A 14,891-nucleotide genomic window follows, 5' to 3' on the forward strand; every position below is an offset into this window, starting at 1 on the left:
TCAGAATTCCCAGCCAAACTAAAGTTTCATCCCTTCTTCCATTCCCCTGCACATAACTCCCTGACTTTCAGCATTCTCCGGTAAAACTCTACGAACTCAGACGTGTAAACATACAACAATTTATGTGTTAGGAAAATACACCTTGTCTATACCAATGCAGCTCTGTGGGGATAAAGGTTCTGTTTAACCCTTTTCGCTAATGCAATGATGGCTTGGAAATGGGAATTGGGAGGGGTAGGTTGGGACAGGGAGGCAACAAAAACTATGGGTGCATCTTTTTCATAGATGTGAATTGTACATTTGTTACATTTGTTAAGTACTGCACAAACCTCCTTTGTACTATGCTTCCTTGATTTAAAAAAACAATAAAAATATTGCTGAGAAAAAGAAGTATTCACCTCCCCCCTCCCTGAGAAATTTTCATGTTTTATTGTTTTACAACATTGAATCAGTGGATTCAATTTGGCTTTTTTGACACTGATCAACAGAAACTGTGTCACAGTGAAAACTGATCTCTACAAGTGATCTAAATTAATTACAGATATAAAGCGAAAAATAATAGATTGATGACACCAAATCATCAATGGTGCAGCCATTTGGTTTTAGAAGTCACATGATTAGTTAAATGGCGATCTGTTTTCAAAGACCTGTGTTGCAGTCAAGGTGTGGTGTTTTGATTGTAGTAAAAATACACCTATATCTGGAAGGTCCTACTGCTGGTGAGTCAGTATCCTGGCAAAAACTACACCATGAAGACAAACGAACACTCCAAGCATCTCTGTGAAAAGGTTATTGAAAAGAGCAAGTCAAGAGATAGACACAAGAAAATTTCCAAGTCACAGAATATCCCTTGGAGTACAGTTAAGTTAATCATCAAAAAATGAAAAGAATATGGCACAGCTGCAAATCTGCCTACAGCAGGCCATCCTCAAAAACTGAGTGGGCGTGCAAGAAGGGGACTAGCTAGAGAGGGAGGCTACCAAGAGACATATGCCAACTCTGGAGGAGTTACAAGCTTCAGTGGCTGAGCTGGGAGAGACTGTGCGTACAACAACTGTTGCCCAGGTGTTTCACCAGTCAACTCACATGAATTCTCAAAGCATGTGTGAGTTTCTGAAGTCAGCTGGAAGGAGGTTCTATGGTCTGATGAAACCAAAATTGAGCTATTTGGCCATCAGACTAAAATGCTATGTTTGGCGTAAGCCAAACACCACAATCATCAAAAACACACCATCCCTGCTGTGAAGCATGGTGGTGACTGCATCATGCTGTGGGGATGCTTCACTGCAGCAGGTCCTGGAATGCTTGTGAAGATAAAGGGTAAAAAAAATACAGCAAAATACAGGGAAATCCTGAAAGAAGACCTGATGTAGTCTGCTAAAGGACTGTGACTTGGGAGAAGATTTGTTTTCCAGCAGGACAATGACCCCAAGTATAAAGCCAAAGTTACACAGGAGTGGCTTAAAAACAACCAAGTTAATGTCCTGGATGTCAAGGCAGGTTCTAGACCTCAATCCAATTGAGAATTTACGGCTGGACTTGAAAACGGCTGTTTACTCATGATCCCCGTGCAATCTGACAGGTTGGGCAGGGGCAGTTTTGTAAAAGAGGAAGGGGGAAACTTGCAGTGTCCAGATGTGCAAAGCTGATAGAGACATATCACAACAGACTCGAGGCTGTAATTGCTGGCAAAGGTGCGTCTACTAAATACTGACTTGAAGGGGGCGAGCAATTATGCAATAATTTATTTTGTGTTTAATAATTGTAATAAATTTAGACCAATTTGTTTTTACTTTGATGTGGAGTGTCTTTTCCGTTGAGCAGTGTCAAAAAAGCCAAATGAAATCCACTGTGATTCAATGTTGTAACATGATAAAACATGAAAACATCCAAAGGGGTTGATACTTTTTATAGGCACTGCATGAACTAGACCAAGTTTTCCAGGGATTTTCTGTGAACCTTTTATTGTTGAAAGGCAAGTTGGTGGAGGGACCTTGTTTTTACAGATAATATCCTGTGGAAGTGGAGTTAATCGTCATATCTAATGGGGAACTTTTAGAACTGTGGTGACCATACTCCAAAGCTGAAGTTCAGTTGATCTGGACTGTGACTGCATTTTCTATGTCCCGAGATTGAGCTGAGGGTCTGCGTTAATTTGCTGGATGAAATGTGCCTTGCACTCATCATTGGGAGTTCAGTTACCAAAAGCACAGTAAGAATTTTTTTTAGGGGAGCATTCGTCTAACGCAATTGCATGCCAGTGACCTGGGTTTAATTCTGCTGCTGTTAGTAAGGAATTTGTACATTCTTCCTGTATCACACAGATTTCCTCTTGAGTGTTCCAGTTTCCTTCACATTCCAAAGATGCATGCTTTAGTAGGGTTAATTGGTCACATGGGTGTAATTGGGCAGCACAGGCTCGTTGGGCTGGAAGGGCCTGTTACTGTGCTATATCACTAAATAAATAATGATGAGATCAAGAGTTGTTTACCAAAGCAATTGAAATAGTTCTACCTGTGAACGAGTGTGTACAATCTGAAGTCAAACCCACTTCACCGCTTTGTTCTTGTAGCCTTAAATTTACCCACTTCAAATAACTTAGCCAGTTTTCACTTGTCCCAAGTTTTCTGTTTCAACCCTTCCCTGCAGCTAAGGATTCAGCTTTCACAAGTCTGCCATAAATTTAAATCGTTGAGTCTGTGCAAAGCAAAACATTATCACTCTAGGCCAGGGGGTTCCCAACCTTTTTTTTTATACCATGGACCAATACCATTAGGCAAGGGATCCGTAGACCCCAGGTTGGGAGACCCCACTCAAGTCATTTAGGCCACTTTGTTTGTATCTCTTTCTTGAAGGAATTTTGTGCTGTTTCTCATCCCTCCAGATCCATCAACAACTTCTCAGCTGATAGCTGGGAAATATAGATATGGTAGAAAATGGCAGAGTCGCTAGCCACCATGATCCAAACCACTGTGTCTATCCTGAAAAGTGGACTTGTATTAATGGCCTTAAAGGAGAATATAAGTAGAAGAAGTAACTACAAGCCAATCACTTTAAAACTGCTGGGGAAATTTAAATACTTTCACTTAGCAATACAGCATGGTAGCAGGCCCTTCTCGGCCAAGGGGTTCATGCAGCCCAGTTACATAGATACTTTATTGATCCCTAAGGAAATTACAGTGTTACAGTAGCATTTCAAGTGCGCAGATATAAGTATTAGAAGAGAAGTAGAAAGAATAAAAAATAAGTTACCGCAAACAGTCTAGCAGGAAGGGGGGGTCATCATTTCCCCGGCTATAGGTTGACTCATTACGGAGCCTATTGGCCAAATTGCCTCATATAGCGCTCGTTGGAGCAGCGCAGTTTTCTTAGTCTGTCACTAAAAGTGCTCCTCATCAGCTGAGGTGGCTTGCAGAGGGTGAGAAACATTGTCCAGAATTGCCAGGATTTTCCGTGGGGTCCTTTCTTCTACTACAACCGCCAGTGTGTCCAGTTTGATTCCTATAACAATGCCAGCCTTTACTAATCAGTTTATCCAGCCTGTTGACATCACCCGTGTTGATGCTATTGCCCCAGCACACCACTGCATAGAAGATTGTACTGGCAACAGCAGAATAGAACATAGATTAGTACAGCACATTACAGGCCCTTCGGCCCACAATGTTGTGCCGACCCTCAAACCCTGCCTCCCATATAACCCCCCCCCCCCTAAAATTCCTCCATTACCTGTCTAGTAGTCTCTTAAACTTCACTAGTGTATCTGCCTCCACCACTGACTCAGGCAGTGCATTCCACGCACCAACCACTCTCTGAGTGAAAAACCTTCCTTTAATATCCCCCTTGAACTTCCCTCCCCTTACCTTAAAGCCATGTCCTCTTGTACTGAGCAGTGGTGCCCTGGGGAAGAGGCGCTGGCTGTCCACTCTGTCTATTCCTCTTAATATCTTGTACACCTCTATCATGTCTCCTCTCATCCTCCTCCTCTCCAAAGAGTAAAGCCCTAGCTCCCTTAATCTCTGATCATAATCCATACTCTCTAAACCAGGCAGCATCCTGGTAAATCTCCTCTGTACCCTTTCCAATGCTTCCATATCCTTCCTATAGTGAAGTGACCAGAACTGGACACAGTACTCCAACTGTGGCCTAACCAGAGTTTTATAGAGCTGCATTATTACATCGCGTCTCTTAAACTCTATCCCTCGACTTATGAAAGCTAACACCCCATAAGCTTCCTTAACTACCCTATCTATCTATCTGTGAGGCAACTTTCAGGGATCTGTGGACCTGTACCCCCAGATCCCTCTGCTCCTCCACACTCCCAAGTATCCTGCCATTTACTTTGTACTCTGCCTTGGAGTTTGTCCTTCCAAAGTGTACCACCTCACACTTCTCTGGGTTGAACTCCATCTGCCACTTCTCAGCCCACTTCTGCATCCTATAGTAGAATATGTTACAACCATGGGGGTAGGCCATTTAGAATGGAGTTCAGGAAAAACTTTTTCACCCAGAGAGTTGTGGATCTATGGAATGTTCTGCCTCAGAAGGCAGTGGAGGCCAATTCTCTGTATGCTTTCAAGAAAGAGTTGGATAGAGCTCTTAAAGATAGCGGACTCAAGGGATATGGGGAGAAGGCAGGAAGGGGAGCTGATTGTGGATGATTAGCCATGATCACATTGAATGGTGGTGCTGGCTCAAAGGGCTGAATGGCCCACTCCTGCACCTATTGTCTGTTAACAATGTGACCAGTTAACCTACTAATCTGCAGATTTTTGGAATGTGGGAGGAAACCAGAGCACCCAGAAGAAACCCACTCGGTCACAAGGCGAATGCGCGGACTCCTTACAGACAACTCAGGAACTGAACCTGGGTTGCTGGCGCTGTAATGGTGTTACACTATTAAGGGAGATTATAAATTAAGATTTGGAATTACATGGATTAATCAAAGGCACTCAGTTTAGATTTGATGGGGAAGGTGGACAGATAAGTGGCAAATGTAATTCAGTCCGGAAAAGTGTGGGGTAACAAACTTGGATGGGCATTCAAGGTATGAAGTTAATAAAGTAAATGCTGGGATGCAAAGTGGAACTGTGGAGTCTTAAAGTGCAAGGTCCCTAAAAGTAACAGGACTAGAAAATAACAAAGAGACAAAAGGTAAAATTTTTGGCATTGTCGTAGGCATCGAATGGAAGATCATGGTGGAGATGCTGAAGCCTCGAGCGTCTGCTGGTCCAGTGTTTGGGAGGGAGATGAGGGGCTTGTTTTTCCAGCTGTTGTTCTGCTGCTCTTTTTCTGTTTACGTAATGGGCTGGGTTGATCAGAGCCAAAAGACCCAAACCAATTCGAGTGTCTAGAATGTGTGGTAATAAGTTCAATAAGTGTTGTGCTAACAAGCACAACATACTAACTTGAGCTGAATTTATTATCATAAAACAGGAAGCACAAATAAACTGCACTAAATACTACATTGTAAGTGACAAAGTTTTCACAGCTCATGATTCTTGTTGCTGTTGTTGGGGGAGCTCCAAATCCTGACTCGTGAGATCACCCTGCGCCCATCCTAGGCACCTATCAGTCGTGGTCCTTGGTCCAGGTGAAGTCCCAAGACTGAGTGAAAGCCGCCTCAATAAATAGAGGTTCAGTCCAGAACCACTGAGAGGCACGCAGAGACAGATAAATTTTTTGGTCTTTTGTTCTCATGCCACTAGTGCCTGAGGCTAAGAAAGAATCCAGAGGCTATTAACAAACGTTTAATAAACCTACAGTGTTTAACTTGTACAGACACCTTGCCTGCTGCGAGCTCACAAAGAGCTAAGCATCAAGTGGACTTGTTTGGGCTTTCATCTAATATTTTTACAAAATTTAATACACCACAATACAGCTTATTTATTTAGAGATACGGTTCGGAATAGGCTCCACCGCCCTTTTGGCCACACCGCCCAGTAACCCACTACTTCACCTGAGCCCAATCGTGGGACAATTTACAATGACCAATTAACCTACTCGTTGGTACGTCTTTGGACTGTGGGAGAAAAATGGACCACCTTGAGGAGACCCCCATGGTCATGGGGAGAACATACAAGCTCTGTACAGACAGCAGCAGGAAATTGCTGGTACTGTAAAGTGTTGTGCTAACCACTACATAACTGTGCTACATTATTATTGTTGTTCTACTGCCAGAATGTAATTCGACACTTGCAGGCTGCCCACAGCACATCTTTCCTGACAAAGGGTCTCGGCCCGAAACGTCAACAGTGCTTCTCCCTATAGATGCTGCCTGGCCTGCTGTGTTCCACTAGCATTTTGTGTGTGTTACATCATTCGTGTTGGTTCGTGTTCGTTTGTGTTGGTTGTTTGCACAAACAGTGTATTTCCTTGAATGTTTCAATCTGCAAGTGATAAATGAATCTGAATCTGGGGAGGTTTTGTCTTCAGCTATTTGGAATTCTGGTCACATTCCAAGGTTGTTACAGCACTGGAGGAGGTGTCAAGAGATTTGAGGATTTTTCCACGACTGAGAAATTTTAGTTATGAAGTAATAGTAGCTAGAGTGCAGTGGTTTTCTTTGAAACTCAAGGCTGAGGTATTCTTTGTATCTGAGGTGTATCACAGCAAGAGGCTTGGATAGGGCTTTCTTAGTTTAGGGATGAATGGCTAGCATAGGGATATGGATGTACCTATCTGAGTCTCTTAAAAGACCCTATAGAACCCGCCTCTACCACCTTCGCTGGCAGTGCATTCAACTCACCCACCACTCTCTGGGTGAAAAACTTGCCTCTGACATCCCCCTTGTACCAACTTCCTATGCCCCCTCATGTTAGCCATTTCAACCCTGGGGAAAGAGCCTCTGGCTATCCACATGATCAATACCTCTCATCATCTTATACACCTCTATCTGGTTACCTCTCATCCTCCATCACTCCAAGGAGAAAAGGCCAAGTTCACTCAACCTATTCTCATAAGGCATGCTCTCCAATCCAGGCAACATCCTTGTAAATCTCCTCTGTATTCCCTCTATAGTAATGAGGTGACCAGAACTAAACACAGTACTCCAAGTGGGATGTTACTAAGGTCTTGTATAGCTGTAATATTACCTCACGGCTCTTGAACTCATTCTCATGTTTGATGAAAGCCAACACACCATACACGTTCTTAACAACATTGTCAACCTGAGCAGCAGCTTTGAGTGTCCTATTGACATTGACATGGACCCCAGATCTCGCTGATCCTCCAAACTGCCAAGAGTTTTACCATTAATATTGTATTCTCTCTTCAAATTTGACCTACCAAAATGAACCACTTCACACTTATCTAGATTGAACTCCATCTGCCACTTCTCAGCCCAATTTTGCTTCCTATCAATATCCCGCTGTAACCTTTGACAGCCCTCCAGACTATCCACAACACTTCCAACTTTTGTATCATCAGCAAACTTACTAACCCACCCTTCTACTTCCTCATCCAGGTCATTTATAAAAATCACAAAGAGCAGGGGTCCCAGAACAAATTCCTGCCGAACACCACTGGTCACCATCCTCCATGCAGAATACAAACCATCTACAACCACCCTTTGCCTTCTGTGGTCAAGCCAGTTCTGGATCCACAAAGCAAGGTCTCCTTGGATCCCATAACTACTTACTTTCTGAACGAGCCTTGCATGGGGAACCTTATCAAATGCATTCCTGAAATCCATATACACTACATCTGCGACTCTACCTTCATCAATGTGTTTTGTTACATCCTCAAAGAATTCAATCAGGTTCATAAGGCATGACTTGCCCTTGACATGATGACTTTCCCTAATCAGATTATGTCTCTCCAAATGCTCATAGATCCTGCCTCTCAGGATCTTCTCCAACTACTTGCTCACTGCTGAAGTCAGACTCACTACTCTGTAATTTCCTGGGTTATCTCTATTGCCTTTTTTGAACAAGGGAACAACGTTTGCAACCTTCCAACCCTCTGGTATTTCTCCCATCCCTATTGATGATGCAAAGATCATCATCAGAGGTTCAACTACTTCTTCTCACAGGAGCCTGGGTATATCTAGTACAGTCCCCATGCCTTATCTAACTTTCAAAACCTCCAGCACATCCTCTTAATGTCTATACACTCAAGTGTTTCAGTCTGCTTTAAGTCAAACCCCACAATTGCCAAGGTCCTTTTTACTGGTGAATACCGAAGCAAAGTATTCATTAAGTACTTCCACTACTTCCTCTGGATCCATGCACTTGTTCCCACTCTCACTCCTGATTGGACCTATTTTCACATGGCTCATCCTCTTGCTCTTCACATTCTTAAACATTCTCGAGTGAACTGGTCTTGAATCTACTAAATAGCTTGCTTCCTGAGGCATTTTACTGACTGTGACTTTATTTTCAAAAGCTCTAATCTGTTTGTTTTGAATTCCAATAGCTATTTAAAATATTCAGCACTTTCATGTGTCATATGGCTGTGATTTGTAGTTAAGTGTCTTTTCAATTTTGCTGGAGTCATTGCTACAGTTGTACGTTGTTTGCCACAGACTATGCAGAATGGAATAGGACACCAGTCCATGGAAAACCCATTGATAAGTAGTTTTCATTGTAAAGGCAAGCTTTTTGTGTCCATTATTGCACTCATGCTGTGAAATGACTCAGAAAATTGTAACTCTTCATCGTTAATGTTATCAGAATTGTGTATAGGACTAAGCCTAGAATCCTCCTCTTCCGTCTCGCACCTGCTCTTCAAAAATCGCCACACTGGGTCGTCTTTAGAATGAAAATTCCTTCCAATTTTCTACTCCACTGGTAGTGTGTTAGCTCCCATGAGTCAGTCGGTGGCGCACCAGGGGGAGTTGGGTTCGAGAGGGAGGGACTGACGTCACAGCCCAAGTTGGGCAAATCCATTCAATGCTTGGAAAATGCACTTCACGCTCCTCATCAGCCTTCCATCCTCCCCTCTGTGCAATACAGCACTCACCAAATATCAATGGCCTCCCCCACCTCATGTCAGAAACTGAGAATAAACATGGTCCTACTGTGGGCTGCATACTGGGCTGAGAGAGCTCTAACGAGATTGCTAATGGGGCGGCTGGGTCGCTGCACGCCACTGCGAGCAGTAGCATTGCAGATTGTGCCAAGCTCAAAAAGACTATCTTTTTTTTAATCGCGACATCACGTGGAACTGCTAGCGACCTCTCGCTGAACCCCAGTTGAGAAACCCTGGTCTAAAAGAATGACAGCAACAAAATTACTCGTAGTTGATCTACGGAGGTATGGATCAGGAATTGGGAGGAGGAAACTAGCTGATGTTAATATAATGGGCCAACTAGCCTCTTATTTATTCTGCAGATTCTGCATCATTTCCACATTATTATTTACTTCTTCTCCGAAGATGTACTTTCTCATTAACTCGGCTAATTACATTCATCTGTTTATTCTCTATAATCCTTGCTGCTTGTCAAATCCTCACAGATTTGTATTGTCAGCACATCTTGAAATTGAATTTCCTATGCCCAAGTCCAAATCGACTGTGTATATCAAATGCCTAATAAAAGTGCATGTGCTATCTCAACTTTATCTAGCTGGTCAATTCAAAACTAACTATAAATACAGAATGCTCAGGGGATGAGATAATTTAGAACTCTAGTTTGTTCAAGAGTTAAGGCATTTAAATATAGAACTAGACTATGATCATTTATATCTAATATTACTTTTACAAGAAAATGCCTTGCATTTAAACTGATTTGACTGTGGCTTTGAACTTGAGATATATTTAAAAACTGCCTCTATATTTGCTCGTTCTGGTATGATAAAAGTTGTTTTTGCTGCAATATTTTAAAGATGAAGCTGGGATAGCCATTGTAAGTAAGGTCATTGCGTCTGTATCTGCACCCACTCCCGTTTGGTATTTGAATGTTACATTGTCATAAATGTTCGTTTGCTTCAGTTTCTATTGAGGGGGTGCTAGGATTGCTGGCAGAATAATCATTGAGAAAATCTGTGGTTTACTGTTTAGCAAAATTCTGTGTGTCATAAACCGGTTACGCTGGTGGGTGGCCTGGTAGTTGCAACTGTTAAGTATCAACCAGGACTCTTGAATTTCAATCCATGTGTCAAATAACGTTGAGCTTCAGTTTCTCTCAGATGTTTTCCAATATTGTTTGGGAAGTTCCAGGGCAGGCGGGCTGAATTTTGCAAATAAAAAAGAAACATTATCTGAAAAATTCATGACCTAGCTAATATAAAACTGAAGTACACATCAAGTTCTTGATTTACTGTTGGCTTGCATAAGCTTTTTCTAATTTTTAGACTATGAATCTTCAGCTACGAGGCATGTTAGGCGTTGTGGTTAGTTAGCACAATGTTTTACATTACCAACGACCCAGGTTCATTTCCCACTGCTGCCTGTAAGGAGTTTGTACGTTCTCCCTGTGACTGCGTGGGTTTCTTCCAGGTGCTCTGGTTTCCTCCCACAGTCCAAAGATGCACAATTTAGGTTAATTGGTTAATTGTCCCGTAATTAGTGGGGATTGCTGGGCGGTATAGCTCAAAGGCCCTATTCCGTGCTATATCTCAATAAAATAATTTTTTTTAAAACAATCAGTCATATGATGCTACATTTGTGCTGATTTGTATAAACCTTTCCCTGACATTGGGATACTTTGCACCAGTGTCTCAAAAGCAAATATAAATAAAATAACACTGCCTTCTGTGCCTTGGTATGCAGTATGCATGCTACCAAATCCTGCTGATTAAGTGGTGCACGTTTAACAACGTGGAAACCTAGTTATAGGACAGAACAACTTCCAGTGAACTATTTGTGTAAAATAAAGGAGAGCATTTTGATTATGCCCAAGCTAGACAAAGGCTTGCCATTCTAGTAGTTGAGAGTGAATGAAGACGGAATTGCATTTTCAGATCAGCCATGGTGATTGTGCAGGAAACCACAATCCGCGTATCACTCTGTGACCTTTTGCTGAGACCCGATACAGCTCTTGGGCAGCAGCCTCGCTCTCAGTTTGCAGTTTGAAGATGGTGCAATTGTATCAGGATGTCGGATATGCCTACCAGAGGAAGACTTGAGAGCTTTCTGTACAAACAAAAGCCATTATTTTTGTCAAGTAGGGTAAAAGGAAAACTCTGTTTGCTATTTTCTTTGTAGCTTTCCAAAATGAATAGACCAATACTGCCTTTCATACACCAAAGTTTGCAACTCAGCAGTAATCTGGATTCTTATCTTCAATTGTATAAAAATCCTTTTATAGCGTAAGAGTCAGGATAGTTTATGGTTTGTGAACTCTTATCTGGAACTGCTACTTAACAACAAGACATGAGGATATAAACGAGCAAACAAAATAAGTTATGCCATTGACAATTCCTGATTGAGTTAATTGTTAATCTAAACTAGAATTGCTAATTAAACAAAAAAACATCACTGTAAAGAGAATTAGAATCAGTTTTAATATTATTGGCATTTGTGGTGAAATTTGTTGTCTTTGCGGCAGCAGCACAATGCAGTACATAATAGTAAAAAAATGAATTACAGTAAATAAAAAACACAAAATGCTGGTAGAACTCAGCAGGCCAGACAGCATCTATGGGAGGAGGTAGTGATGACCCTTCATCAGGAGGGTTTCAGCCCGAAAAGACGTTATTACCTAGATGCTCTCTGGCCTGCTGAGTTCTGCCAGCATTTTGTGTTTTTTATTTATTTCCAGCATCTGCAGATCCACTCGTGTTGCCTTTTGAATTACAGTAAATATATTACCTAGTTAAATTAATTAAGTAGCGCAAAAACAGAAATAAAAAAAAGTAGTGAGGTAGTGTTCATGGGTTCAATGTCCATTCAGAAATCGGAGGCAGAAGGGAAGAAGCTGTTCTGGAATCGTTGAGTGTGAGCTTTCAGGCTTCTGTACCTCCTTCCTGATGGTAACATTGAGAACAAGGCATGACCTGGGTAATGGGAGCCCTTACCGATGGACACCACCGTTTTGAATCACTCTTTTAAGGTGTCCACACCATCAAGGAGACACATTTTGATGAACTGTTTGATTATGAAGAACCAAAGTTTGAAACATGTCGGACTTAGACACGGAGTAATACAGCAGTGAATCAGGCCATTTGGCCCAACCTAACCATTCTGATCAAAGTGCCCCTCCTAAGCAAGTCCCATTCAGCACGTGTGCCTCTAAACCTTTCCTACCAGTGTCCTTATTCCAAATGCCTTAACGTGTCTTGGAATCAAGCATCTGTTGATATACTAAGAAGAAAAAAAGCATTTCACAAAGTAAAAAATGTTATTGCTCAAACTGAACACTAACAATGAATCTTAGGGTTGTATACGGTTATGTATATATACTTTGATAATAAGTTTACGAAGACTCTTCTGAAAAGACCCTCAATCCCGGAATGAGTTTTAGCCAATAGAGTCCTTTTGTGGTCATCTCTAAAATGTTGAAACTACGTCATACATTTTGGCACCATGAAATTCTTAAATAATATCATAATATATTTGCACTGATGTGAGGTCCGATTGGATATAACTGACGATCTCATCCAAAAGACAACACTTCATGTATGGTGCTCTTGATAGAGAAGTTTCACGGTAGGGAGGACTGTGGTCGTAAATGGACACGGGTATGAGTGTCTGTACTAGTTGCTGTGTCCTCCTGTTAATTCCCCTTTAACAGTCTCCTCTTTCTGGTCATCTTGGACCACCTTACCACCTGACTGAGACATTGCTGTATACCTTAACCGTCCCTCGAGGTGAGCGTATTCAAAACAATTTCTTGTCCTGCCTTTGACCGTCTCCATTGAGATCACAGAAATAAAAACAGAAAAAGAAATCAGGCTATAAATATGCCTTTATCTAGAGATGAATCCATTGATTTGCTGTTGGTCAGAAACCAGTTCCTGTACATGTGATTCACCCCAAATTCTGCATCGTGTGTATCTAATAATATCATTGCCTAATCTTTCATGTGATTCACAATTACACCCTTCCCAATACATTTTTTTTATTTAACAGTGACTGTAAACCTCTTGTGAAGAAAGAAGCCTGTAAATTTAAGTATTTAGAACAATGTTAGACTGTTAGATCATTCTGTACAATGTGATGCTGGTAAATTGGGTTTACTTGTGTCTCTCTTGTAATCACAAAAACGGTTCGCTTAAAGATCAATAAACTTGTATACTTCTGTATTTGTATAGTTACCATTCATTAAGATTGTGCTGGTAGAACTTTTTGTTTAAAAGACATTGGTTTTTTTTCCATTTATTGTCTTTTGATTTTTTAAGAGTATTTTTATATGGCTGTTTTAAAAAAAAAAGCCAAAATCTTCTGCTAGAAATGGAATGAGACGAACTGTTTGGGAATATTTGAACTGACAATATAGCTCATCACTATCTTTGAAGCAGACCATACAAGTAGAAAAAAAAGTCTTAGCAGGTTACAATAATTCAATTATATCCTAGTGAAAAGTCTTCCATCGGGAAGCTAATGGATCTTTATTGAAGCTCACATGCCAAAGCCCTGTGCTGTGACCGGATAATGAAGAGGATTTACAAAGCATTCTTGAAACCTTTGTTGTTAGGCATTTAAATGTCCCGAATAGAAACACAGGTCTTGTGTTCTGTACTTTGAGAATGTTGTGAATTTTTTTTTGTCAGGGTTTTTATCTGTTACCGTAGCTACACCAGTAACGTTAAATTTATAACGTAAAAGGCAGCTGTGGCCTAGTTTTGTTTCCATTTAACCATTTGAATTACGCAATATAATTAAAAGTTGCAGTATAATGGCTTGGTGACTCTGATTATTTTGGGCTACTGGCAAATTGGTTTGGAAAAAAAAGACATAAATGACCCTGAAAGCCATTTGGCCCCTCGAATCTATGGTGGCTCATGGGAGCAATCCCAAAATTCCATTCCCCCCTCATTATTCTCTAATGCACATGCTTACCAACACCCCTTTGATTCTAATTTTTGCCATTAACCTACAATCATGGGTAAACCGTTAACCAACTAGCCACATCTTTTTCACACAACCACTGGGTTTAAGAACAGTTACTACCCCTCAAGCATCAGTTTCTTGAACCAAAGGGGAAAACTTCATCAGCTTCACTTGTCCCATCATTGAAATGGTCCCACAACCAATGGACTCACTTTCAAGAACTCATCTCATGATCTTGATATTTATTGCTTATTTATTAATTATTACTATTATTTATTTTTGTATTTGCACAGTTTATTGTCTTCCCTCTGGTTGAACACGCTAGTTAGGGGGGCCTTTCATTGATTCTGTTATAGTTATTCATCCATACATTTGTTGAGTATGTCCACAAGAAACTGAATTTCAGGGTTGTATATGGTGACATATATGTAATTTGATAATAAATTTACTTTGATCTTTGAACCTTGTAGGAGGAAGCCAGAAATTTGGAGGAAATGCATTCATTTCCAGGGAAAATGTGTAAAGTCTGTCTGCGGCTTCCTGGGAACTGAAAAGGCAGCATAACTGCAAAACAATTTACCATCCTTAATTATTTGTCTTCAAAGAAAATATTTAACTATGTAAAGAAAATGGAACCATTTTTCAAAAGACTTTTTTGGGAAATGAAACACTTAACTCACCTACGAAATTTAAAATCCTCTGTTTATTGGATCTCATTTTGTACTTTTTGCGATGAGTCCAAACCAGCACCCATCTGCCTTGAAGTAATTTAAATTTGTACCCCTTGAAAATGTAAATGAGTAACACCTTGCCTAAATAGTGGGATGAACTTCAAAGAGGTAGCAGCTGCACTGAAAGCAAGGCAGACAAAATAGACGGAAACTAGTATTTACCTTTATTAATTATGGTAATTGCATTAGCTGATGTTTCATAGGGATGGGAGACGTAAACTACAAATCTGT

General features: G+C 40.9%; 1 protein-coding gene across 3 annotated transcripts in view; it reads left to right on the forward strand.

Annotated features, from left to right (window-relative positions):
* The window catches only part of tln1 (talin 1), a 230,754-nt gene that overhangs the window by 101,292 nt on the left and 114,571 nt on the right, over positions 1–14,891 (forward strand). The window lies entirely within an intron of this gene.

The sequence above is a fragment of the Hemitrygon akajei genome, chromosome 13, assembly GCF_048418815.1.
Source record: "Hemitrygon akajei chromosome 13, sHemAka1.3, whole genome shotgun sequence".
Classification (NCBI taxonomy): Eukaryota; Metazoa; Chordata; class Chondrichthyes; order Myliobatiformes; family Dasyatidae; genus Hemitrygon; species Hemitrygon akajei.